Genomic DNA, 27,932 nt, shown 5'->3' with positions numbered 1-27,932 from the left:
AAATTAACAAGTAACAGGAGCACAGTAAAACTTCACCGGATCTTACTAGAATGTCGCGAACACTCACTGTCTAAGCGCTGTTGTTAGGATTAGCGCAAACAGACGGCAGCAAACGCCTTTGCTGCTTCTCGCTTCAGCATTTCTCCGATACTTGAGATTACGCGACATCTAGCGCTATGTGCACTGCAGAAACCGCACATATGCAGCCACCGGCCATCTCGGCTCGTCCAGACTTTTCCCCCGGTCGGAGATTACCTCCTAATAATGGCGGAAACGTGTACGCTCTCAGCCGAGCAGCATACAATGCAATACATAGCTGTGTTAGAGGGGGAGATGCCTTAACCTGCTGCACATACTCAGTGACCTAAGTTGAGGGGAGATTCATTGAAGAGCGGCCCATACCCAGAGCATTTGTGGCGCCGTCTGCTAAACCGTCGGGCTGCTGTCCGAAACCCGTGTGATGTGGGCTTTACTCTGCCCACCACTGGAAATATTTAAAGAATATTTTCTCTCATTTTAGAGCGGCACATTCCCAGGGGCACACACCTAGTTACGCAAGTTGACCTCAAAGACGTTTAATGAAGAACGGCTCACACATACTCTCAAATACGCAGTGACCAAAGTTGGCATAAGATAGGTTCATTTTAACCCTGCACAGAGCTAGCGGTACATACCCTTTTCTCCGAGTCAGCATATAGTTTATTCAAACAGGGGCACCTACACACTCCCGCTTATACAGTGACTCATATCGGCGTGAAATACGTTCGTTGAAGATTGGCGCATGTGAATACATTGCCACACAGTCAACAACCCAAATTGGTCCACCCGGTTGCTTCCGAAGCGTGTTTACTCAGCACAGCAGCCCGATGCCCTACCCGAGTCGGCCATGGACTACCATGTGACCCTGGTAGGTGGAAAAACAGATAACAACATTTATACACACATAGCCCCCGAAAATTCGAGAAAGGCCCTATAAATGCTTACGCTATCAAAAATACCGAAGCGCGCATCTCACTATTCATATTAATTCAATTAGCACTGAAGTAATGTAGCGACAGGCCAATTGCCACCGCCGAAAGGCGTCATATATAAGGAGTGTGTCCAGCCTGGATCCTCTCTCGTGATTCTCCTGTGGTCACATTCAGCCATGCAGCGGCACCGCCACGAAGTCAGCTCACGGTGCGTGTGTAATATATATTCGGAAGTTATTATCTGAATATATGTCTTGCTTGTTTTGGAGCGCCAAGCGGCCTAAGGTGGTGTCTCATTAGTTCCTTAAAGAGCGACATATACTCTGTAAACATACCCAGCAACACAAGTTGCCGGTCTACGAGGTTCATTGAAAACGGTACCTATCAAGTAGCACATACCCCGTCACCAAATTTGGTCATCAAAGTTGGCCACAAAAACCGGCCTCCCTCGACACATCCAGCACAGCAGGTCAATGCTCTACCTAGTTGATCATGGAATATATAATATGTATCAATCCACGTTTGTGAGAAAATGGCTTGTGGCAGATCCCGACCGCCCGATAGTCCCCTAAATGTGCGTGAATTACCCTAAAAATGCTAATTACATTAAAATGCAGTCCTAATGCGATTGCCATTCTTTGGGTAGGTTACGCAGGTGTTGTGGGCTTACTGTGGATCTGTTTATACCACTACCACTAACCGTTTTTTCCGCATACGTGGTTCACGGGTAGTCGGCGGTCGAATAGGTAGCACATCGGGTTGAACTGTTGATGGAACAGGATTTCAAACCAAGCGCCAGACGAACTTTGGTTGCTCAGTATGTGGCACTGTACCTTCAGCAAACCTCTTTCACGCCGACATTTGTCATTGGGCATGCAGCACGGGATATGTCACTCTTCAATGAATATCTCTGGCACCGACGTCGACCACAGAGTATGTGCAATTCAGTCCAGATTGCTTTTACTCAATGAACCTCTTTAACACCAAATCGAATGACTAAGTATGTGCCAATGGCTGTCCGCCATTCTACAATGACAAAAAAATCGTTAAAACTTCGGTAATGTTCATCGGAACTAAATACGTGCCACGCATTGTTCTAAAGATGGCACTTCCAGGTGGCGAAGCTTGTGCAGAAGGAAGCCAGAGAGAGGAGCCCGGCTACATATACGTTTCGGCGCTCGTATTACGGCGTGCCGACTCATTGAATCAACGTTAATATCATTACCATCGCCATTTATCGTGAGATTTGTTCTGCCGGAATTTTTCTGCAATCCACTACGTATGAAGCATGTCTTCATGTCGCATAAACACATTTCTGCACCAGTGTCTGTGATAAGTTTGTTGAAGTAAGAGCCTCACTGCTAACTAGGAGCTTTTATCTATTTTTTTAAATGCAATGCTTGGGAGAGGATTGATGCAGGTTTACACTCTTAATGAACACATAATATTGCGCATGCGCGCTATGAATAGAAATATGGCATGCAAGGACAATTTGCTTACCTCATTGCACACATTGCAAAAATGATGAGATACGCTAGTAGTTTCCTTGCTGCGGCCATCTGGTTTTAGCAATTGCTGATGGAAAAAAAATATTCGTAGTGGAACTAAGCTCATATCTCCCTTCATTTCAATCAATCAATCAATCAATCAACTTTATTTCCACTTCAAATGAACGAAGTAAAAGCCCTAGAGAGCTTTACAAGGCTTCCTAGCCCCTGCACAGTTCAGCAGCAGACTACATTTTACATGAGATTTCACACTTCGGCAAATTGCACGTTCAGCACCACAGTACATATCAATAGCATGGCGTATTTGTCTTGCGTACAAAACAGGAAAAAAATGAAAATGCATCACTTGTTCATGCGTCCATGCAGATTTAGTACATATTTAAGTGAACGCACAAAAAGCAAGCGCCATTTTTTCTGTAGAAAACAAGATTAGACACAGCAAAGGAAAGAGGAACATCTTAGGATACAGAAGAGTTATACATAGAAAACATGAAGTACAGGCCGGTTACATGAAGTAATATCGATACCGTTCTGCGCTATATTGCTTAAAACAGAGGGCATTGTAATTATTAACATTTGGGCATCATCATTTGTGCAAGGTATTCTTGTCTCAAAATATTTAGTATGCCGCAGAGGTTATGTAGAAGCGTAGTCCTGTAATTCAACTGTATCACTTAGGGCTGAAAAACTGCTTCATGGTAGTTTTCGTTAATCTAGAAATGTACAGAGTTGTTATGTACATTTTATTATTCTGCGAAGGCACATGGGAATGAAAATTACAAATATGGGCCATTTCCACGTTATATTGATATGATCTGAAGTGCATACGCAAGATACGCACTGGTTAGCTCGCGTCACTCGCATGTCGTTTTTAATACTTTTCGTGGCACAACCCCTTTTCGTTTTTACGACTTGGTACCATTGCTCTTTAATATCACAGCGTAGTGCCAAAAACGATGTCTCGTTCTTTGAGCGAACGGCGGTTATTTAGCGAAGTAGTAAATGTATGAAGCCCATAAACTTGTGGGAACGTAATTAGAAGGCATAGGCGATCGACAAGCCACTGTCTGGTAGGCTGATTCTGAGGTTAACGACACCGATCTACGGAGGACTGTGTCGAATCCGACATGACATGCATTCTGGAAACGCGCACTCGGCGGCATCGCGTCAGCACAAGAACCAGAGAAAGTAGGATGTCATAAAGTTGCAATTACGCTCGGCCATTTTGTATACGGTGTTCTTGATAAACAAGCTCTTTGCAAAGCCCAGAGCTCACCGAACATTTTGATTGGCGTGTGTCCGGTCGGGTGCCGAAGTGGTTTCTACGATGCACTCAAGTTTTACTAAGACGCACTCAAGTTGCAACTCTTTTAACTGCATGGCCAGACCATAAATTTTATCCTGACTCAGTTGTCATTCGAATTTGACCAAATGTCTATAAATTCTCTAAAGGTAATTTGCTCTGACATTGGTTCCAACAAAGTAACTTACCTTTTTCTTATGTCGCAAATTCCCTACCTAAAACACGAGAAGGAACAATATGCTTTTACTCAAAGAAGATTATTAAACACCCTCGGCAGTCTAAAGCCAGTGGGAGCACTTTCGTTGCGGCATTAGTTTATACTCGCCGCCTGAAAATCAACCAGCTCGTCCAAGTCCCTGATTGGCTGCACCACTGACTTTGTAAACTATGGGTTTCGGGAAACACACGCTTGGATTTCTCAAACTTCAAGCTGCAGTTGAATGTCAACGTTCTTATGTTAACATTGTTCTGAAGTGCACCAGAAAAGGATTTTTGGTCTAAGGGAAAGTATGCAGGTGGACAAACCCCTGTTTTACGAAGGGTTTTAGGCTACCGTATAGAACACTTAATCCGGGAAGTGCTGGGTCGCTGCGCTTTCGCTGATACATTAGCATTCGTTCGTATCATGAAACGTTTGATATTTCACAGCTCCAGTTCACTGAACACGGTTTTTGGACGCAAGTGGAGCCCCTCCAATATCCAGCCAAATCGCCTGCCAACACCGAAAACTAATTGTGGGTTCCGCCTAGGTACAACAATGCACTTCGTAGCATTACGGCATAGGATACGTCAGTGATATTACTAACATATTTTAAACGCAAAATTTACAATTGCAGTCAAATTACACTCACAATTGTTTTCTCGGGTAAAACATAGCTGTAGAGCGAAGTTATATATAAGTAACTTGGGGTTGCGGTATTTGCCAAATAGCTTCAATGCCAAATAGCTTCAATGATAGGTTTTCAAATCAAAGTTTGTCTTCTGTTTACCGAAAAATACTAAAACAATCAGAAGAACTCTTGTAGTGGGATTGAAGCCGCATATCTGAGCATTCGATTTAAAAAACAAAACAAAAAACAAAAAAGGAAGAAAAAACTCGACACAACGTGTTAAAAATTTAGGAACAGCATTATTGAAATCATCGGAACTCTTATGTAATTATCGAGTGGACCTTTTAAGCTATCTAAAATACAACAGCGCGAAATGTTTTTGTCCTTATTAAGATACATTAATTCAGAATTTAAATCGATGACTAAATATGGCCAACTATTGACTTATGTTGTACTAAGCCCCTCGCAGTACAACCACTATGAGAGGTGATTTATATCGGCAGAAAGGTGTTTTTTTATACCGTACAATTGTTTTATCAAAACGTTATAACTTATAAGTGCGGCGTGTCTGGCTCTTTCGTAATTTATTCCTAGGCTAGGCGGACGTATTTTGTCCGCCAACAACAATAACAGGGATTTCAGGAGAACGTTAAGAAAATTTTGGTAAACAACTTTTTAATTAGAGCTGCAAAGGCAGTTTATATAGCGAATTTGGACGGGGTCATGTTTTATAGGACCACCATGTTTTTTTTTCATTATTTTGGAAATCGGATTTACTACAGAATATCAATAAAATTTGGCTGCGCAGTCTCGCAATATGGAAACCGAGCATGCCGACAGCGCAGTAAAGGCCGCCCGATGTTAAGCAGATGAAAACACCCCGCGACAAAAAGCCCAACGAAGTTTGCAACTGAACGTGACTGAACATATGAGCCCGTCATGGCAGATACTGATCCGGCAAGTCTCAACATTCAAACATTTGCTCCGGCGTGTCGTGTCTACACTCGGGCCAACAGTTAATCACTAAAACTTCTGTACGCGCTTAGTTAGGAGGCGTCTGCCTTCAACGCAGCAGCGAGGCGCACTCGGTTTCCATATCGCCTGGATTGGGCGTTGACATTCAATGAACAATATCTCGGATTAGGGAGTATTTTCCAGAATATAAAATAGACGTGCATTAAAATGGGGCTGCCTGCAGATTTCCTATATAAACAAGTGCCCTCACGGTTCTACTAAAAATATTTACTGAAATTTCTGTACCTATTATTTAGTAACTCGCATTATTAACGGCAAATATGTTCGTTTCACCTAGGAACATCTGTGCAAAAAATTCCATGTTCCTTATGCTCGAATCCTCTTTAAGAAAGCTGTTATAAATACACACTGTAGCAGGCCTTCTGAAGACTCATACAGGGAACGAAAATGCTCTCAGCAGCCGCGGAGCTCCGCACGTTGCACACCCGAATGCCAAGTTTCAATCGTTTCCCCATAAACTTACTTTCAACGCTTTTGTGGGCGTGCGTTCACGCGATCTCGCTGGGCATGCATACCTATACAGGGTGTTTTTTTTAGGTGCACCAAATTTTTAAAATTAGAAAAATGTAAATCTTTGTCACGTTTTGTTTACCATTCGAGTGTACGGATTGGCGGCCTCTAGATACAGAGCAATTTCCGCACTTACGTGCGTAATTAGCGAAGTTACGCTAATTAACTTTCTAATTATCAACAATAGGTGGCTACAGCAAATGAGTACTTTGGGGCCCGTCCTCGACACTACCTAGCCCAACGATCAAATTTTGAATAGCGGAGTTCATGTGCGAGCTACGCGAATAATTAGTTCCCCTTGGCAGGCTGCTTGAAACTGAAACTGGCCGCAAAAAGAGCGTCTGTGTCGTCGATGTCGCCACCCCCCTGCCTTTCGTCACGTCTCCGACGTCAACGCTGGTCCGGCCCAACGAGCAGCTTGCGTTATCTCCTTGCTGTCTGCGGCGTTGGCCTAACGCTTCAATGCCGGCGGGCCGCCAAATTTACTTCGTCATTCCATCGGGCGTCACGTTGCGCTGTAGCGCCAACACCGCTCCTTGGGCTTTTTAAAGCCCCTAGGGGCTTTAGGGCTTTTAGGTACTACAGGCCCGGCGTCATATCAGTCTGTAGCGTCGACGGCGAACGCCGCAGTTAGCAAGGATATAACGCAAGCTGCTCGCGGTCCGGACCGGCGCCTACCTCGGAGACGTGACGAAAGGCAGGAGGGCGGCGACATCGACGACACAGACGCTCTTTTTGCGGCCAGTTTCGGTTTAAAGGAGCCTGCCAAGGGGAACTAATTGGTCGCGTAGCTCCCACATGAACTCCGCTATTCAAAATTTGATCGTTGGGCTAGGTAGTGTCGAGCACGGGCCCCAAACTACTCATTTGCTATTGCTACCTATTGTTGATAATTTCAAAGTTAATTAGCCTAACTTCGCTAATTACGCACGTAAGTGCGGAAATTGCTCTGTATCTAGAGGCCGCCAATCAGTGCACTCGAATGGTAAAGATAACGTCACCAAGATATATACTTTTCGAATTTTAAAAATTTGGTGCAGCTAAAAAAACACCCTGTATATTTGTATCGCTTATACCTTCAGGGAGACTTGGGCTCAGTCGGCTTAAATGTAGTGATCAAGTGTATATTCACAGCCAGTGGCGTCGCAACTTTTAAAGCGAAGCTTTCTATGTCTCACTGATTCGGCCTTGAGCACCGAAAACGCACTGCAGGAAAGCCAACTTACACAATGGAACTATCTGCGCATCTGCGCACACAATTGAACAACGGCTGCATATCTGCGAACACAATAGAATAACCGTGCACGACATACGTATCGTAGAACGCTACAGTTTACATTCGCAGTTGTACCAATAAGAACAATGCTAACTGCAATGCCACGCTACCCAGACGAACTGTATATATCTGCATTGCATTACGCGCGTCACGCAATCCTTTCCTGGCCGTCACCATTGGTAGGCCGCGGCTGCAGCGCACGGCAGAAGAGGCTGCCGTAGGCGAACGTAAGTGCAAGCACGATCGTGCCCGTAAGGCCGATCCTGCGTCTACCGCAGTGGTCACAAGGCAATACTGTGCAAGTGTAGAGTCGTCCGTGAAAGTGTGAGTGTGTGCGTGTAATCAACTGCTACATGATCTAAAGTAAAGGCTATGCAACTTAACGAAATGTGTCTTCATTCAACTTCAACGTTCAAAATATACAATCCTAAACAGGGAATTAAATCACATATGCATCGCATCCGGTCGCGCAGCATTTCTTAGGTTCGTTGCGTGGTCGTTGGCTTTGGACTTTGATTCAAATTTCATTGGAGAAAGATTCGCGCTTAACCATCTTTGTTCGAGAAAGGAGCTATGAATTTGTCACCGATAGAGACCTGACCGTTTCAAAATCCTACAAGTTGTAATAAAACACAAGAAACAGATATAAAGGCCAGTCCTTTCAACTTTTTTTCCGCTGGTGGCCGTGCATGGAAATGGGTCGAATGGAAAAACTGTTTCGTTCGTGCATTTGCCCAGACTTTTAATGAATGTTGGGACAAGGTTTTTTTTTTCGAGTATCGAGAAGGAACAGCTCTCGACTACTAGTTCGGAAAACGACTCTTGCAAATTGTCGACCCGAACCTATCTAAATCATCTATAGTCGCTCTAATGATTAATTGAACGACAAAGACCTCTCAGCGCGAAGTTTTTCCTAGACCACACCAGACATTAGAGCAACTATTTCATTCCCTGAGGAATATATCCAGTAATCTGTTCTCGCCCTACAACTAGACAAGTAACACGAGTGACCGATCCTCCGCCACAAGCTTAACGTGTGACCAGAGGTGCTCTTGCTGTAACGGTTATTGTAACCACGCCCCAGTGCATGAATCAGCCTTCAAGGGAAATACGAGAAGAACAAGAGGGAAAATGAGGGTGCTCTATTCTACCTGGCAGCGCCAAAACAAATAGTTCATTAGGCAAACTCAGCTGAAGGTTTGCTCTATGCCCGAATTACCGTCAACGGGAGACCAACTGAAGTCTGATTTGACACCGGGGCGTCGATCAGCATTGTCAACTCCCTACTGATTTCTCCGGAAGACATTCATCGGCAAGGTTCTTAACATGCGCAGCTGTGATGGCATTTCTCGAATAGTTGATAGATGGATTAGAGTATGCGTTAGATACCAAGGCACGAAAATGAATGTAAAGCACTAATTGTAGAGCACACCGCATACAGTTTTCTCTTGGCTCGTCCTGACATGAGGAGAATGAAAAAGTATATCGTAGCGCGACGATGTAGAAGTGGAGAATTCGGTTGAAACAATACATACAGGTGCTGTAGTGAAAGCGAAGCTAGTAACTGCCAGGGAAGAGGTACCGAATAAGTATCCAAAACTAATAGGCGTTGGAAAGTGTCCACCTGCCGCCAAGGTGCCAATGGTGTTTTTCAAGCTGAGTGACACTACTGTTATCCCGAAGAAACCATACAGAGTGTCCTACGAATATAAGAAATGGCTGAAGCAAGCATTGCATGGTTTGCTCGACGCTAGCATTATTCAGGCATGTACATCTTCGTTTGCGCTGCCTATTACTATAGTGCCCAATGACGACGGGACATTCAGAATATATACTGACTACAGGCTCGTGATCGATCAGACGGATTTATTTTCCTACCCAATGCCAAGAATCGAATAACATAATCGACAAAACAGGAGCCTGTTCCGGGCTTCGCTGCATCGATCTTTACTAAGGATATTGGCAAGTTCCACTCGAGGAAGAGTTCAAGCACTTCACAGCTTTTGACACTCCTTTCAATGTTTGGAATGTAACAGGCTACCGTTCCGGTGGAATAATTCTGGAACATAGATCCAAAGAATGATGAATAACGTAATTCATGATTTCACAGGTAACGTCTTCAACGTCAACGTGGCTGACATCATTGTTTACTAGAAAACACGTGACGACCACTGCTCACACTTGTCCAAGGTGTTAAATCCACTAAGTCAAGCAGGACTGACGATCAACATGAAGAAAAGCGAATTCTTCAAGATTTCTATGGTTTTCTTGGGGAGGTATTTTGACGGACATACAAGAGCACGAAGCAAAAGTCTGTTAAACGCATATCTCAGCTGACAAATCCCTGTGACGTACACTCGCTTCGAATGTTCTTGGGCTTGCAAGGGCATTTCAGAGCGTTTATCAAGGACTACGCTTTAAAGACGTAGTCCCTTCCAATGTAAACGCAAAAGGACACTTCATCTCTGTCAATAAAGGAATGTGAGAAAACATATCAGGAACTCGTCTGAGTAATATAATCTGACCCAGTACTCACTATTACAGATTTCACAAAGCTATTTGAACTAAACACTGCCGCATTACATTACGGGACAGGATCGGTACTATACCAAAAGGACGAAAATTAGCCCGCCAAACGACGACCTAAAGACATTGGTTACTACTCGTACATATTCACCAAGGTTGACATTAACTACCCGACTACTGAAAGAGAGGCCCTAGCTGTAGTCATGGCCCTAGCTGTAGTCAAGACTATCTCCATCTGACTGAATAATGACTGACTGACTCCGTCGCCGCTCATCATTCGAGTGCAGAATTTCACTCCTCTTCTGTCGTCGTAATGGGGAGGCCGCGTTTACGCAGGTATGAGCCACTGCTTAAGGGGTATGTACATCTTACGTGACGGACACATTTAATAACACATGTGATACGCTAATCTGTGTGCGTAGTTATTGTCACGAAGAGCACCGATCACGGCCTTATGCTCATACCTCTCCTGAAAATTCTGTGTCACCTCTGTGTCGTGCTCTTAAAGGTTCTCTGGTCATCTACCTTCACAGATTGGAATGTCTCATGAAATTTCCTTCTGATTATTTGACATATCCGAGATACACCTTTCCTTTGGATAAGGACTGTATATATATCTTTTTGTGCCCATGAACAGTAAGGCACTGTTTAATCTTAGCAAGAACGTTTTCCTAGCAAATTCATTACCTGCGTTTTCAAATTTTTGATAACTAAAGAAAAGTTTATTCCAGTGTCTGCGTAGTTCTGTACCTTGTTGTATCTAGATTATATTGGTTTCCTATTGATCTGCCTTGTTTATGCATATTTTGTAACCTGTGATTACCCGTGTCATTATCTTGTATTTTCTGTTAGTCTGTAGAATCCCAGGTAAAAACCCCCTATAATGCGCCCCCCTCTGATTTCAGTACAAATTACAGAAACTAAATAAGTAAATATTACTTAGGCTGGTTTTACTAATCCCAAATCGAAATAAAAAGCTGTTCATAATTGTCTCAGAATTGTAGGCCGTTTAGTATTTCACTATGAGAAAATCTTATGTGTAGCTTTTCTTACATGCCAATGTTTTCGGGTGCTGAGTGGGTACATGAACTGCGAGATACGTCATTATTACAGGCGACGAAAACGCCGATTCGATGACTGAAATGCAAGTCATGTCACTTGGTGTAGGCGACCGAGAGAGGGCATCCGCGTCGGTATGTTTACGCCCAGACCGGTAAATGACACGTATGTCGAAGTCTTGTAACCATAGAGCCCATCGTGCAAGGCGGCCAGACGGATATGTTAAAGTCGATAACCAAGACAGACCATGGTGATCTGTAACGACGTCGAACGGGCGTCCGTACAGGTAGGGTCGGAATTTTACAATGCCCAGATGATAGCCAGACACTCCTTTTCGGTGACGGAGTAGTTGGATTCCGCTTTCGTTAGTGTTAGGCTGGCGTAGGCTACTACGTATTCACTATGCCCACTTTTTTCGGTGTGCAAGCACGGCACCAAGTCCTACGCCGCTGGCGTCGGTGTGGACTTCCTTGGGGGCCGTGGGGTCGAAATGGCGCAGTACGGGAGGCGAAGTGAGCAAAGGCCGCATAGTTTCAAAAGTATCGTCGCAAGCTGTGGCCCAAGTAGAAAGTCGTGTGTCGCCGCCAAGCAGCTGAGTCAACGGAGCAATGATACAAGCAAAATTCCGCATTTCTCTCATTAAGGCAGAGGAGGGGCCGGGGAGAGAGAGGGAGGTCTATGTGATCCAGTTCTAGCAGGTGTCCGTCACCACCTTGTGTGGCTAGACGTCTGTCTACCAGTCGTGGTAGGCCTCCGCTGACTCTTCAGTCCACCTCAGCATTCGATCCAGCAGTGCGGGATTGTAGCTGCGCAGGGCAGTCTCCAACAACTTCTGGCTTCTGATCAATAGTTGGAAAGTGTGGAGGGGGGGAGGGGGCAGTTCTAATAGGGCATTGCCACATGATGTGACACTCGGCGAACGTTCACACCCGGGAATCTGTCTCATCAGGCAGCTTTGTTCCTTGTGTTAACGGCGCAAGAAATATTTTCGCGCTCTCTTCTATTCCGACCAGCCGTGGTTGCTCAGTGGCTATGTTGTTGGGCTGCTGAGCACGAGGTCGCGGGATCGAATCCCGGCCACGGCGGCCGCATTTCGATGGGGGCGAAATGCGAAAACACCTGTGTACTTAGATTTAGGTGCACGTTAAAGAACCCCAGGTGGTCCAAATTTCCGGAGTCCTCCACTACGGCGTGCCTCATAATCAGATCGTGGTTTTGGCACGTAAAGCCCCATAATTTAATTTTTAGTTTTTTTTCTTCTATTCCGCGCACATCTACACAGACAAAACTTGGCGCTTTATTCAAATGTCAGGAGAAATGTCAACAAATAATAATTATCGTTCACTGCCACTGCAAGCATTTTGCTATGTGAATGTACTTCATCTGAATATCTTTTACCATTCACTGCGTCAGTCATCTACGTCACAAGAACGTCACGCGAAAATGTCAATGGGCACGTAATCGTCACATTTCCTTTGACGTAAATTTGAAGGTGAAATTTTCCGTTCCATGACTGCATGGTATTAAGGTTCCACATGTGTGCTTTTAAAACAATGGATATGCTTTTCAATTTGGTAAAGGAAAGCCGAATGGCATTCATCGTAGGACCAATTAAGCAAGATCCAACCGACGATAGGAGAGCTTGAAGACGCCGTCTCGTTTCCGGTGCCATGGGTATGATATATCACGATCTTCAAGTGCTTGGTTATTTATGAAAATAATAATATTTATTTATCATGAGACCACTGTATATAAATTATGCTTAGATGGCACTTGCCGTAAACGATAAATTATTGATGACATGTAGCACTCTTGTTTTTACTGATTTCTGTAGCGCCACTTTCCTTGCGTGCTTGTTTGCTTTAAACCAATGCGCCACGGCTTCTAATCTCATTAACCCAGTTCGTTAAGAAGAGCCACAATTCATTCCTTAAAATGTCTGCCCTTATGTAAAGAAATACACTTAAAATGTCTTCACTGGAAATGCGTTTTCGATATTTACACTTTGCCCTCATCCATTAGCTCTTTTCGAGAATTCATACATTTATTTCAGCGTCATACTTACGTGTACGCATGTATTTCCACTTTTTCAACTGTTATATGCGCTTAACAATAATTTTATGATGAAAGTGTCGGTACTTTCCTTACGCAAATACCAATAAGTAAAACACAGTGAGCGCCGTCCTGCGTAAAAAATTCACTCAGTGTAGATGAAGATGCTATATAAATGCCGACTAACTTAAGAAGGCTGAGGTTCCATGAATCGCCGTAGCTAAAAAGCAAGATAAAACTATAGTTGGCTACAACTTAAAAAGGCAGGAGAGGCTCCGCACAGACGACGAAAGTGTGGTAGCCGATTGCCTATATACGTGACTAAAGAAATAGTCCCACTAACAAAATCTTCTTTCTAAAACGCACACCCATGTCTCGTTATAAATGAGACTTGATATTTTGATGACTGGTTTGATAGAGCTCTCGAGATGGGAATGCTACAGCACATGCCGGATCGCGAGAGAAACAAATTACGAGGGGTCCCTTATGTTACAACGAAGACGACTTGAAGGCGAAAGCCGGAGCGCCGGTAACTCAATGACACGACGATCGCTTTTTTTTACTGAGTCGTCATCACTCCGTAACCATTATTTAGTCATTTCTGCAAGTCATCGTGGTTTTTTGCAAGTCACCCTTAATATGATTCACCAAACTCGAACCGTGACTCAGCACAATTTCTTTGCTGAGCCACTCCTACTTGGACCCTCAAATCTAACATATTTTTTCAAGTCACTTCCCACTACACAACCCATTCATTCAACCTTGATTCACTGTTGATTCACCCTAGCACATCTTGGTTCACTTTCATTCGCTCTATGAACTCGGCTTTACTTTCATCACACTTGGTTTGCTCTATTACTTCAAATTTCCAATTTTCGTCACCCTTGATTCTCCTTATCACCACTTCATTCACCCTCGTTCAATCCTTACTCACTCTCATTTGCTCTTCATTTTCTTAGCTCACTCTATCTCGTCATTACATTTTGTTTGACTCCTATCACCGAACCAAACCCCTCTAATTCACCGTCAATTCACCCTTAATTCACCTCATTCACTGTGGCGTGTGGAGTAGGCGAAACGGTGGGGTGAATGATGATAAACAAGAAGCAGACGACAAGGCACGCGCGCGGAGGCGAATTCCGTGCTGAATGCAAGTCGATGACGTCGAAGAGCATCCGGCACGTGACCACGCGGCACAAGAAGAGAAAATATAAGGAAAAGACACCCAATCAGAAGAAAACACGGTACTTTGAACGGCCAATCACCAAAAGACGAATTAGCCAGAGCGCCAGAAAAGCGATGTCCGGTCGTGTGAAGAAGTGGTTTTTACGATGCACTCAAGATTTACTACGATGCACTCAAGTTGCGACTCGTTTAACTGCATGACCAGACCATAAATTTTATCCTGAGTGAGTTGTCATTCGAATCTGACCAAATGTCTATAAATTCTCTAAAGGTAATTTGCTCTGACGTTGGTGCCAACAAAATAACTTACCTTTTTCTTATGTCGCAAATTCCCTACCTAAAATAGGAGAAGGAACAATATGCTTTTGCTCAAAGAAGATTATTAAACTCCCTCAGCAGTCTAAAACCATTGGGAAGACTTTCTTTGCGGCAGTATTTTATACTCGCCGCCTGAAAATCAACCAGCTCGTCCAAGTCCCCGATTGGCTGCACCACTGACGTAAACTATGGGTTTCAGGAAACACACGTTTGGATTTCTCAAACTTCAAGCTGCAGTTGAATGTCAACGTTCTTATGTTAACAGTGTTCTGAAGTTCACCAGAAAAGGATCTTTGGTCTAAGGGAAAGTATGCAGGTGGACAAACACCTGTTTTACGAAGCATTTTAAGTGCTGGGTCGCTGCGCGTTCGCTGGTACATTAGCATTCGTTCGTATCATCAAACGTTTGATATTTCACAGCTCCAGCTCACAGGACACGATTTTTGGACGCAAGTAAAGCCCCTCCAATATCCAGCTAAATCGCCTGCCAACAGCGAAAACTAATTGTGGTGTCCGCCTAGGTACAACAATGCACTTTGTAGCATTACGGCATAAGATACGTCAGTGATATTACCAACATATTTTAAACGCAAAATTTACAATTGCACTTGAATTACTCTCACGATTTTTTTTCTCGAGTAAAACATAGCGGTTGTGCGAAGTTATATATCAGTAACTTGGGGTTGCGCTATTTGCTAAATAGCTTCAATGCCAAATAGCTTCAATGATAGGTTTTAAAATCAAAATTTGTCTTCTGTTTACCGAAAAATACTAAAACAATCAGATGAACTCTTGTAGTGGGAATGAAGCCGCATATCTGAGCATGTGATTTAACAAACAAAACAAAAAATAAAAAAGGAAGAAAAAACACGACACATCGTGTTAAAAATTGAGGAACAGCATTATTGAATTCACCGGAACTCTTAAGTAATTATCGAGCGGACCTTTTAAGCTATATAAAATACAACAACGCGAAATGTTTTTGCCCGTATTAGGATACATTAATTCAGATTTGAAATCGATGACTAAATATGGACCAGGCTTGAAACTATTGACTTATGTTGTACTAAGCCTCTCGCAGTACATCCACTATGAGATGTGATTTATATCGGCAGAAAGGTGGTTTTTTTATGCCGTACAATCGTTTTATAAAAACGTTATAAATGTGGCGTGTTCAGCGCTTTCGTAATTTGTTCCTCGGCTAGGCGGACGTATTTTGTTGCTGATAACAGCGCTTTCAGGAGAACATTTAGAAATTTTGGTCAACAACTTTTTAATTAGAGCTGCAAAGGCAGTTTATATGGAGAATTTGGACAGCCATCATGTTTTATAGCACCACCATGTTTTTTTTCTTTATTTTGGAAATCGGATTTACTACAGAATATCAATAAAATTTGGCTGCGCAGTCTCGCAATATGGAAACCGAGCACGCCGGCAGCTCAGCAAAGGCCGCCCCGATGTTAAAGCAGATGAAAACACCCCGCGACAAAAAGCCCAACGTAGTTTGAAACTGAACGTGTCTGAACATATGAGCCCGTCATGGCAGGTACTGATCCGGCACGTCTCAACATTCAAACATCTGCTCCGGCGTGCCGTGTCTATACTCGGGCCAACAGTTAATCATTAAAACTTCTGTACGCGCTTAGTTAAGAGGCTCCTCGGTTTCCTCGCTTCGACGCAGAAGCTAGGCGCGCTCGGTTTCCATATCGACTGGATTGGGCGTTGACATTCATTGAACAATATCTCGAATTAGGGTGAAGAATATAAAATAGATGTGCATCAAAATGGGGGTGCCTGCAGATTTCCCATATAAACAAGTGCCCTCACGGTTCTACTAAAAATATTTACTGAAATTTCTATACTTATTATTTAATAACTCGCATCATTAACAGCAAATTTGATCGTTTCACCTAGGAACATCTGTGCAAAAAATTCCATGTTTCTTATGCTCGAATCCTCTTTAAGAAAGCTTTTATAAATACACCCTGTAGCAGGCCTTCTGAATATTCACATAGGGTACTAATATGCCCTCAGCTGCCGCGGAGCTCCGCAAGTTGCACACTCGAATGCCAAGTTTCATTCGTGTCCTCATAAACTTACTTGCAACGCCTTTGTGGGCGTGCGTTCACGCGATCTCGCTGGGTATGCATACCTATATATTTGTATCGATTATAACTTCAGGGAGACATGGGCTCAGTCGTATTCAGTGTAGTGATCAAGTGTATATTCACAGCCAGTGGAGTCGCAACTTTTAAAGTGAGGCTTTCAATATCTCACTGATTCGGCCTTGAGCACCAAAAATGCACTGCAGAAAGCCAACCTACATAATGGAACTATCTGCGCATCTGCGCACACAATTGAACAACGGCTGCATATCTGCGCACACAATAGAATAACCGCGCACGACATACATATCGTAGAACACTACAGTTTACATTCGCATTTGTACCAATGAGAACAATGTGAACTGCAATGCCACGCTACTCAGACGAACTGTATATATCTGCACTGCATTACGCGCGTCACGCAATCCTTTTCCGGCCGTCATCATTGGTAGGCCGCGGGTGCAGCGCACGGCAGAAGAGGCAGTCGTACGCGAACGTAAGTGCTAGCGCGATCGTGCCCGTAAGGCCGATCCCGTGTATCGGCAACGGCAGAGCCTCTGACCGTCTACTGCAGTGATAACAAGGCAACACGGTGCAAGTGTACAGTCGTCCGTGAAAGTGTGAGTGTGTGCGTGTAATCAACTGCTACATGATCTAAAGTAAAGGCTATGCAACTTAACGAAATACGTCTTCATTCAACTTCAACGTTCAACATATACAATCCTAAACAGGGAATCAAATCACATATGCATTGCATCGGGTCGCGCAGCATTTCTTGGGTTCGTTGCGTGGTCGTTGGCTTTAGACTTTGATTCAAATTGCATTGGAGAAAGATTCGCGCTCAACCATCTTTCTTCGAGAAACCCCTACAAGAATTTTTTTAAAGTCTATATAAAGTCTGTAGACATTTGTCTATGAAGTCAACAGACTTTCTTTAGAGATTTCTTTAGACTAGTCTATAAACAGTCTATGGACTTATGGCCATACACTTTTTGTAGACTAGTCTACAAAATGTCTGATTTTATAGACTGACTATAGACGGTCTATGGAATAATGAAAATTCACTTTTGTAGACAAATGCCTGTAGAATGTCTACGGACAAGTCTATGGGCTTATATAGTTCTACTGTTGTAGACACAAGTATATGCAATGTCTATAGGCTGTCTATAGACTATTCCGATAGACCAGTTTATAGTCTGTCTATGCACTTATGGCCTTACACGTTTTGTAGATTGTGGTCTACAGACAATTCCTGTAGATCAGTCTACAGCTAATCTATATACTTCAGCCTTACAATTTTTGTCGGATATTGTTGATACAGAGTGTTCCAGCTAACTTAAATTTAGCGAAGCTGTTCAACGAAATATTTAAAAAAGACGGTTCAATATGATCCGATTTTAAGACATATCGCGTAAATTCGGCTTTTCAGAGATCTGACCTGTAGGTGTTTTTATGATAGTATACCTTGCACCATGTCTTTTTTAACCTTTTATTTTCATTAACCAGCTTGGTTAAAATAGATGGGACGCCATATACAGGGTGTTTCAGCGAGCACTTTCAAAAATTCTTAAAGGTTGCCTGTAGCAGATAGCACAATTATATTTCATGAGCTGGTCTACTCGAAGAGGCGAACATTACTTGCACAAGAAATTGAAATGCATAATCGAATAATTAACAAAAATTCACTAATTAAGTTTTTAACTAATTACCTGATGGCCCACATTGCAATTTACAAATTGTAACCGTGGAGTTCGCAAGGCAGATCCATTTAGAACGAATTCTCGGGATGACACCAGTTTCGAGATATTAATTCCCGAACTTTGCGGAGAAATGTATTGACGTTCCAGTTAGTTTCTTAACAAAACGTCGCTTTATGCATTGAAGTACAAAATTAACTGGAACGCCAATGCATTTCTTCGCAAAGCCTGCTTACGCGAACGCCCGCAGGGGCGTCTGCGTAAGCAGGCGTTTGGTGTATTGCGACACCACGGACCCGAGCACCTGAGGGTTGGATCCTCCCGCGTGTAACCGTGCGCGGCTTAGCCGTGTCTGGGGAAAGGGGGATCCTGGGGGCTGAGCCGATGCTGGGTGTTCGGACCTTTATGTCCCCCCGGCGGAGGCAACACACCTCTTCGGCCTCTGCTTCACATAGACGGCACCCCCGGACTGACCCATCGGCAGTCGCCTGCCGGAAATCGGCAGTCGCCTTTTCCTGTCTTCCTCTCCAATCTTCGTCTTTTTCTCCCGCTTTTCATCTTTCCTGTCTTCTCATCTTTTCTATTCACTTCCACTTTTCCTGGCGGCAAGGGTTAACCTGGTGTGGCTGTCCTACCTTGGGTATACCATATTGGGTTATAGTAACGGCATACTGCTGGCGCTGTGCAGACTTAATTGTTTATATGTTCTGCCACGTCCCCTTGTTGGGGTCTGTGGTGGGTGGCAGACGCCGTTGCCGAATAAATCACACATTTCCATGGGATCCTCAAACCCCTTTTCTACCGATCGTGCCTCCAAAAGGGTACGCACCGACGCAACCTTGCTATTCTGGCCCAAAAACAAAGAAACTTTCCCTAAATTCCACGTCCTTCACTGTGAGCAGTCATCTACGAAAGCTAGAGCAATTTCCCCATTTCTTGTGGCCAAGTGCCTAAAAGAGACCATTGGAGCTGGTTATAAGGTAACAAAGATATCAAGTGGAGATTTGCTCCTCGAACTAAAAGACAAGGAAAACACAACAAACTCGCACACCTCGTAGCTTTTGGTAACATACCTGTTTCTGTGAGCGCACATCGAACTATGAACACAGTGAAAGGTGTGGTATCAGATGAAGACTTAATGACATTGAATGAAGAAGAACTCCTGGATGGATGGAAGGACCAAGGCGTAATCCACGTGCAGCGTATCAAAATCAGGCGGAATGACATCGAAATCCCAACAAAGCACTTAATACTCACTTTCAACTCAACTACTTTACCTGAGACTCTCGAAACCGGCTATGTAAAACTTCATGTTCGAGCTTATATTCCAAACCCGCGACGTTGCTTCAAATGTCAGAGATTTGGTCACGCATCCCAGAGCTGCAAAGGGCAGCTTATTTGCGCTAAGTGCGGCACAACCGCTCACTCTGCTGACGACTGTAATAATGATGAGCTACATTGTGCGAACTGCGACGGCAGTCACCCTGCATACTCCAGCGCTTGTCCAGCCTTGAAGAAAGAAAAGGAAATAATTACAGTAAAAGTTAAGGAGAATATAACATTCCGTGAAGCTCGACAACGGATCTCATCATTATTCTCACTGAAAACATCCTTCGCCGAAGTGGTGCAACGGGGGGCGGCACCACAACGGCTTCTGGCGGCAGCCCGGACCACGCCTAGCGTGCCGAGGTCAACGCCATCCGCCCCTACGGTGGGAGCAGCCAACGCTGCCCTGCCATCTCTCAGTCTCCACACCAGTGGCATCTAGAAGCTCCGGCAGCAGCCAGGGCACCGCAGAGGCCACAGGGGTCCTTTCGGCCTCCGGCCCGGTGGGGACAAAGACTTCGTCGCTCGAGGTGAAGTCTACGCGACGCACACATCGCTCTCTGGAGCGGGTGTCCAGTGCCTCGCAAGAGGCTATGGACCCCAGTCCAAGCCAAATGGCGCAGGTAGCATCGAAGGAGCGGCGAGGTTCTCTCGACCGCTCCAAAAAAGACAAAACACCAATTACAGGGCCTAACAAAGGCCCTGTAAAGTAAAGTCACTCTCCTCCCTTTTGAGACACACAGCGCCTTTTATTCTCCTCCAACATGAACACAATAATGCAGTGGAATGTAAGAGGACTAATCCACAACCTAGACGACATCCAAGAACTTATCAATAAATTTAATCCAAAGGTGCTGTGTGTTGAAGAAACGCACCTAAACTCCAGAAACACCAACTTCCTACGTCAGAATACTGTTTTCCGAAGAGATCGCGAGGATTCTGCCGCATCATCTGGTGGTGTGGCCATCATACTCGACAGAAGTGTAGCCTGTCAGCCACTTCCACTCAATACGGCACTCGAGGCGGTAGCCGTTCGTGCTGTACTTCTGGGTAAGCTCATAACTATTGCTCACTCTACATACCCCCACACCATTCTTTACACAAGCATGAATTTCCGTCATTTATAGATGAATTACCAGAACCCTACCTCGTTCTTGGCGATTTCAATGCACACAGCAGCTTGTGGGGCGACACACGTATCGATGCGCGAGAACGCCTAATCGAACAATTTCTTTTCTCCTCTGGTGCGTGTCTCCTGAATAAGAAGGAACCCACCTACTACAATCTCGCAAGCAAAACTTTTTCTTCCATTGATCTCAGTGTAGCTTCCCCGTCTATATTTGCTGAACTTAAATGGGAAGTTATAAAAAACCCTTACGGGAGTGACCACTTCCCGATACTGCTGAGATCACCACTACAAAACGAACCTCTACCACAGGCACCCCGCTGGAAGTTGGATATGGCAGATTGGGAGAACTTCAAAAGCCTTACAAGTGGTATCTCGTGGCCTGACATATCTTTGCTGGGAATTGATACTGCGGTTGAGTATCTTGCATCTTTCATAATCAATGCCGCTACTGAATGTATACCAGAAATGAATGGTGCGACCTGCAAACGCCGTGTCCCATGGTGGAACGAGGAATGTGGGAACGCTCGTAGGAAACAGAACAAAGCGTGGGGGTTGCTACGCGACTCCTCAATTGCGGAAAATCTTGTTAATTTTAAGAAAATTAAATCGGAGGGCAAAAGAACGCGCCGACACGCCAGGAGAGAAAGTTGGAAAAAGTTTTTATCAGGCATAAACTCATATACAGACGAGGGCAGAGTCTGGAAGAAAGTTAATAAGATAAAAGGGCTACAAACCTATTCACTCCCGTTGGTAAACACACAAGGCCACAGTCTGGAAGACCAAGCTAACTGCCTGGGAGCACATTTTGAACATGTGGCCAGCTCATCTCATTATTTCCAAACATTTAAAAGGCACAAGGCTACAATAGAAAAACAGAAACTAGAAAGAAAAGGTACGGGAAACGAGGCATACAACCAGCCATTCTGCATTGCTGAGCTGCATGCATCACTTAGTTGTTGCAATAAGTCTGCGCCAGGCTCTGACCGCATAGCTCATCAAATGCTGAAACACCTTCCTCATGAAACAAAGAAAACTCTCCTCTCCCTATGCAATGCTATATGGACCTCCGGCAAGATCCCCTCTGCCTGGAAAGAGGCCATTGTCGTTCCTATACTGAAGCAGGGCAAGGACCCATCGTCTGCTTCGAGTTACCGCCCTATAGCACTAACAAGCTGCCTCTGCAAACTGTTCGAAAAAATTATTAACCGCCGACTAATACATTTTCTCGAATCAAACAAATTCCTTGACTTGTACCAATGCGGGTTTCGAGAAGGTCGATCCACCGCCGACCATTTGATACGTATTCAGACGCAAATTCGTGAAGCTTTCGTCCATAAACAGTTCTTTCTCTCTGTATTCCTTGATATAGAAAAAGCCTACGATACCACGTGGCGGTTTGGAATACTTAGAGACCTCTCGCACGTTGGTATACGTGGTAACATGTTAAATGTCATAGAAAGTCATTTATCTAATCGCACTTTCCGTGTTCGTGTGGGAAATGCTGTATCAAGACCTTTTGTGCAGGAAACTGGAGTGCCACAGGGTGGGGTGCTCAGTTGCACTCTCTTTATCGTAAAAATGAGTTCTTTGCGTCTGTATATCCCAAGAAACATGTTTTATTCTGCATACGTTGATGATGTACAGATAGGTTTCGCCTCGTGCAATCTCGCAGACTGTGAGCGGCAGATTCAGCTTGGTCTGAACAAGGGGTCTAAGTGGGCAGACGAGAATGGATTTAGCCTTAATCCACAAAAGACCACCTGCGCCCTGTTCTCCAGAAAGAGGGGTCTGCACCCAGATCATGACATTGAGTTTCAGGGACAACGCGTGCACGTAAAAACAGAACATAAATTTTTAGGTATGATTCTAGATACGAAGCTTACATTTGTGGAACACATACGGTATCTAAGAAACAAGTGTATGAAAACAATGAATATTCTAAAAGTGTTGTCACGCACCGCTTGGGGTAGTGACACACAGTGTCTTTTAAATTTGTACAAGAGCCTCATACTCACAAGATTAGATTACGGTGCCATAGTGTACCATTCTGCTAAGTCAAGCGCCCTAAGGATGCTGGATCCTGTACACCATCTAGGCATCCGCCTAGCCACTGGTGCCTTCAGGACAAGTCCTGTGGCAAGCCTGTATGTAGAGGCGGACATGTGGTCGCTTGATATGCAACGTTCATCCTTAAGCCTCACCTATTTCCTGAAAATAAACTCAAACTCGGAACACCCGTCCTTCTCAACCGTAAATGATATGACCAGTTCCACACTCTTTAATAACCGGCCGACAGCAAGAGAACCCTTTTCACTACGTGTAAGAAAAATTAGTGAAGAAATGGACATCCCACTACTTGAAAATACTCTGATGGCCCCAGCAAAGCCAGTGCCGCCGTGGCATTGGCAACTCATAGAGTGTGATACTCCGTTTGTAGAGGTCACAAAAGATGCTCCGGAGGCACATATACGGATGCGTTTTCTACAAATCCAGTTCAAGTACTCGTCCTGCACTCAGTTTTACACGGACGCTTCCAAGTCACATGCAGGGGTATCTTATGCAGTAGTCGGCCCATCGTTCTCCTAGTCCGATGTACGGCACCCGGAAACAAGCATTTTTATGGCTGAGGCCTATGCACTTCTGTAGGCTGTGAAGAGTATAGGTAAATCAAAACTCAAAAGATCAATAATATTTACAGACTCCTTAAGCGTCGCAAAAGCCGTCATGACTCTACATAGGCACCAAAACCCTCTACTTATTGAAATGTATTCTGCTATGTGCAAGGCATACCTGTCTAACCAGCATATGCTGGGTGCCTGGCCATAGAGGAATCGAGGGCAATGTTCTAGCTGATGAAATGACCGCATCAACTACATCGCGAGCGCTTAACCCTACCGCTTCAATCCCTGCCAGAGATCTCAAGCCCTACTTGAGAAAGAAACTTCGAAGCCACTGGCAGCGCTTGTGGGATGCCGAAACGAACAATAAGCTCCACTTAGTTAAGCCACAGATAGGTCCCTGGCATCCCGTTACGAAAGTACGAAGAACTAATGTCCTATTCTCTCGTCTGAGAATAGGACATACATACGGCACCCACAATTTTCTCTTAACGGGAAATGACCCGCCAACCTGTGGTAGATGAGGAGAGAGGCTTACCGTGCTCCACGTCCTCGTGGAGTGCAGGGAAGCCGAAAGAGAGAGAAAAGGGCACTTTCCTCTAGCGTACCGGTACCGTCTCCCTCTCCATCCCGCTATGTTTCTTGGCGACAAACCTCTCTTTCACAATAAGGCTGTCCTGGATTTTCTGAGCGATGTAGTATTGCATGTTATTTGCCCAAAAGTTTAGTAGCGCATCCTCTCTCCAGAGGATGTCGCCGCTATAGTAGTTTTGCATAGCACGCGCCTCCAGGCCCTTGCGTTTCAAAGGGTCTGTCAAGGCAGTAGTGCTTTTTCAAAGTTTCATCTGTGATATATTTTCGTTTATCTTAATTATCTTCTAATTTGTTCTTTTGTGTTCATAGTGCACCTCATTAGCCATAGCCATAATTTTACTACATATATATTTTACGCATTTTACAGCGATTGTTTTTAGGCCCTTTTACAGCCACGATACGTCTACCTTTCGCAATTCATTGCTCCATTGTCAACTCATGAACACTGGCCTGGCGCTCTTTGGCCATACCTGGCCCTTGCGCCATTAAACACCTTACATCATCATCATCATCATCATCATCAAGAGGTGCCGAACAAGTATCCAAAACTAATATGCGTTGGAAAGTATCCACCTGCGGCCAAGGTGTTAATGATGTTTTTCGAGCTGAGTGACACAACTGTTATCCCGAAGAAACCATACGGCATGTCCTACGAAAATAAGAAATGGCTGAAGTAGAATTGCATGGTTTGCTCGATGCTAGGATTATTGAGACCCCTACATCTTCGTTTGCGCTGACAATTACTATAGTGCCCGAAGACGACGGGACATTCAGAATGTAAACTGACTACAGGCTCGTGATCCATCAGACTGATTTATTTCCCTACCCAATGCCAAGAATCGAATCGCATAATCGACGAAACAGAAGGTTGTTCCGGGCTTCGCCGCATCGATCTTTACTAAGGATATTGACAAGTTCCACTCGAGGAACAGTTCAAACACTTCACAGCTTTTGGCACTCCTTTCAATTTTTGGAATATAACAGGCTACCGTTCGGGTGGAATAATTCTGGACCATAGTTCCAAATACTGATGAATAACGTAATTCATGATTTCACAGGTAACGTCTTCAACGTCCACGTGGCTGACATCATTGTTTACTAGAAAACATGTGACGACTACTGCTCACACTTGTCTAAGGCCTAATCTGAAAACACCCCGCTCGAGTGAGCGGAAGTCCAGCGGCTCCCAGGAGTCAATGGACACAACTCCGATCCAGATGGCGCAGCAAGCGCCTCAGGAGCGCCGCGATTCTCGCGACCGCTCCAAAAGCAAAACGCGCATCACGGCGCCCGGAAAGGGTCCTGTGAGCTAATCTTTCCTTTCCAGAACACACAGTACTCAACTCTGTCAAAATGGATACACAAATTATACAGTGGAATGTGAGAGGTTTTCTCCACAATCTTGATGACATAACAGAACTCTTACACAAACTTAACCCAAAGGTACTGTGTGCACAGGAAACGCATTTAAAAGCTACACAGACAAATTTTCTCCGGTCATATGCTATTTTTCGTAAAGACCGTGACGAGGCTAACACCTCATCCGGCGGTGTAGCTATAGTTGTCGACAAGACTGTTGCTTGCCAACACTTGCCCCTTCTGACATCCCTCGAGGCAGTTGCAGTGCGAGCAATTCTTTTTAACAAATTGGTTGCCGTCTGCTCCATTTACATACCTCCGAATTATCGCCTGAACAAAACAGAATTCTATGGCCTTATTAAACAACTTCCTGAACCCTTTCTTATCGTTGGAGACTTTAATGCTCATAACAGTCTATGGGGAGACTCCCGGACTGATTTGAGGGGTCGACTTATCGAAAGCTTTCTTGTTACTTCTGGTGTATGCCTATTTAATAAGAAAGCACCTACTTACTATAATATTGCGCATAATTCATATTCATCGATAGATTTAGCGCTTGGATCCTCCACACTTCTCCCTTACTTAGAATGGAATGTAATACAAAATCCGTTTGGGAGTGACCACTTCCCAGTTACTCTAAACCTACGAGTACTAACACAAGTCATTCCACCACATGTCCCTCGCTGGAAACTTAACTCGGCTGATTGGAAGCATTTTAAAGAATCTACTTATTTATCACAAGATTTTATACGCGATTTTAGCATAGATGATGCCGTAGCATATTTTACTGCTTTTATTATCGGTGCAGCGGAAAAGTTTATTCCACAAACAAGCGGCCAATCATGTAAGAGACGTGTTCCTTGGTGGAATGAAGACTGTAGAGATGCACGAAAGAGACAAAATAAGGCATGGGGTAGACTGCGCCGACATCCAACGGCGGAAAATCTCATTGCATTTAAACATATAAAGTCACAAGGAAGGCGCACGAGACGGCAGGCTAGGAGAGCAAGCTGGGAGAGGTTTCTCTCAGGCATCAATTCTTACACCCAGGAGGCTAAAGTATGGAATGGGCTGAGAAGGCTAAAAGGGCAGCAGATCAACCAATTACCTTTGGTCGATGACCAAGGGCATACCTTGGAAAACCAGGCCGATGCCCTTGGCATACATTTCGAGCGTGTGTCAAGCTCCGCAAACTACTCAGAATCATTTCTTAAATACAAGAAAGTAGCAGAACGTAAGCCAATAGACCGTAAATGCACACCAAATCTTCCGTACAACTGTCCATTTAATATTGCCGAGCTTAGAGCTGCCTTGAGCACATGTATGAGCTCCGCACCGGGATTTGACAGAATCATGTATGACATGATTAAAAACCTACACACCGACACACAGATGACACTACTAGCACTTTTCAACTCCATTTGGGCTGCCGGATATCTCCCATCCTCATGGAAAGAATCCATCGTAGTCCCGGTCTTGAAACAGGGTAAAGACCCATCCAACGCTTCAAGTTACCGTCCAATAGCCCTCACAAGTTGCTTATGCAAACTCTTCGAGAAAATGATAAACCGTCGTATTTTACATTTCCTTGAATCGAAGAAAATTCTTGACCCTTATCAATGTGGCTTCAGAGAGGGTCGGTCGACTGCTGACCATCTCGTGCGCATTGAGGCAAACATTCGAGACGCCTTTGTCCATAAGCAGTTCTTTCTTTCTGTTTTCCTAGACTTGGAAAAGGCACATGACACAAGTTGGCGATATGGGATTTTTCGAGACCTATCGGAAATGGGTGTTCGAGGCAATATGCTTAATGTAATTGAAAGTTACTTATCCCACCGTACTTTTCGTGTTAGAGTTGGCAATGCTTTATCCAGGCCATTTACACAAGAAACTGGGGTGCCACAAGGTGGGGTACTAAGCTGTACGCTTTTTATCGTCAAAATTAATTCTTTGCGCTTATCTATACCGCAGGGTATGTTTTACTCGGTATACGTAGACGACGTGCAGTTAGGTTTCAAGTCATGTAACCTTGCAATTTGTGAGCGGCATGTCCAGCTTGGCTTGAACAAAGTGTGTAAATGGACAGAAGAAAATGGCTTTAAACTCAATCCTCTTAAAAGCTCCTGTGTCCTTTTCACACAAAAAAGAGGCCTATTCGCAGAGCCCGATGTAGAACTACACAGACAACACATACCAGTTTCCACACAACATAAATTTTTAGGCGTCATATTAGACTCGAAACTAACCTTCATTCCACACATAAAGCGCCTCAAAGAGAAATGCCTAAAAACAATGAACCTGCTTAAAATTTTGTCGCATACAACATGGGGCAGTGACAGGAAGTGCCTGATGAACGTGTACAAAAGTCTTATACGTACACGCTTAGACTATGGGGCCATAGCGTATCAATCTGCCAGTCCAAGCGCCTTGAAGATGCTTGACCCTGTTCATCATCTAGGCATCCGCTTGGCGACCGGTGCCTTCAGGACAAGTCCTGTAGAGAGCCTCTACGTAGAGTCTAATGAATGGTC

General features: G+C 44.3%; 1 long non-coding RNA gene across 2 annotated transcripts in view; it reads right to left on the bottom strand.

Moving 5' to 3' along the window:
- Window positions 1-334: 334 nt before the first annotated feature.
- Window positions 335-27,932, bottom strand: part of LOC119464803 (uncharacterized) — a 62,764-nt gene continuing 35,166 nt past the window's right edge. Inside the window, exons 2-4 of one of the 2 annotated variants that reach the window (XR_007463569.1) lie at window positions 14,566-14,592; window positions 2,472-2,546; window positions 335-1,735 (exon numbers count right to left, since the gene is read on the bottom strand). This is a non-coding gene — a long non-coding RNA (uncharacterized LOC119464803). Of the gene's footprint in view, window positions 1,736-2,471; window positions 2,547-3,970; window positions 3,998-14,565; window positions 14,593-27,932 lie in introns of both variants that reach the window. The other variant, XR_007463570.1, reaches the window with a different exon arrangement.

Source organism: Dermacentor silvarum, chromosome 9 (assembly GCF_013339745.2).
Source record: "Dermacentor silvarum isolate Dsil-2018 chromosome 9, BIME_Dsil_1.4, whole genome shotgun sequence".
NCBI classification, from domain to species: domain Eukaryota; kingdom Metazoa; phylum Arthropoda; class Arachnida; order Ixodida; family Ixodidae; genus Dermacentor; species Dermacentor silvarum.
The sequence above is the reverse complement of the archived record's forward strand: the minus strand, read 5'-3'. Positions and strand labels throughout refer to the sequence as shown.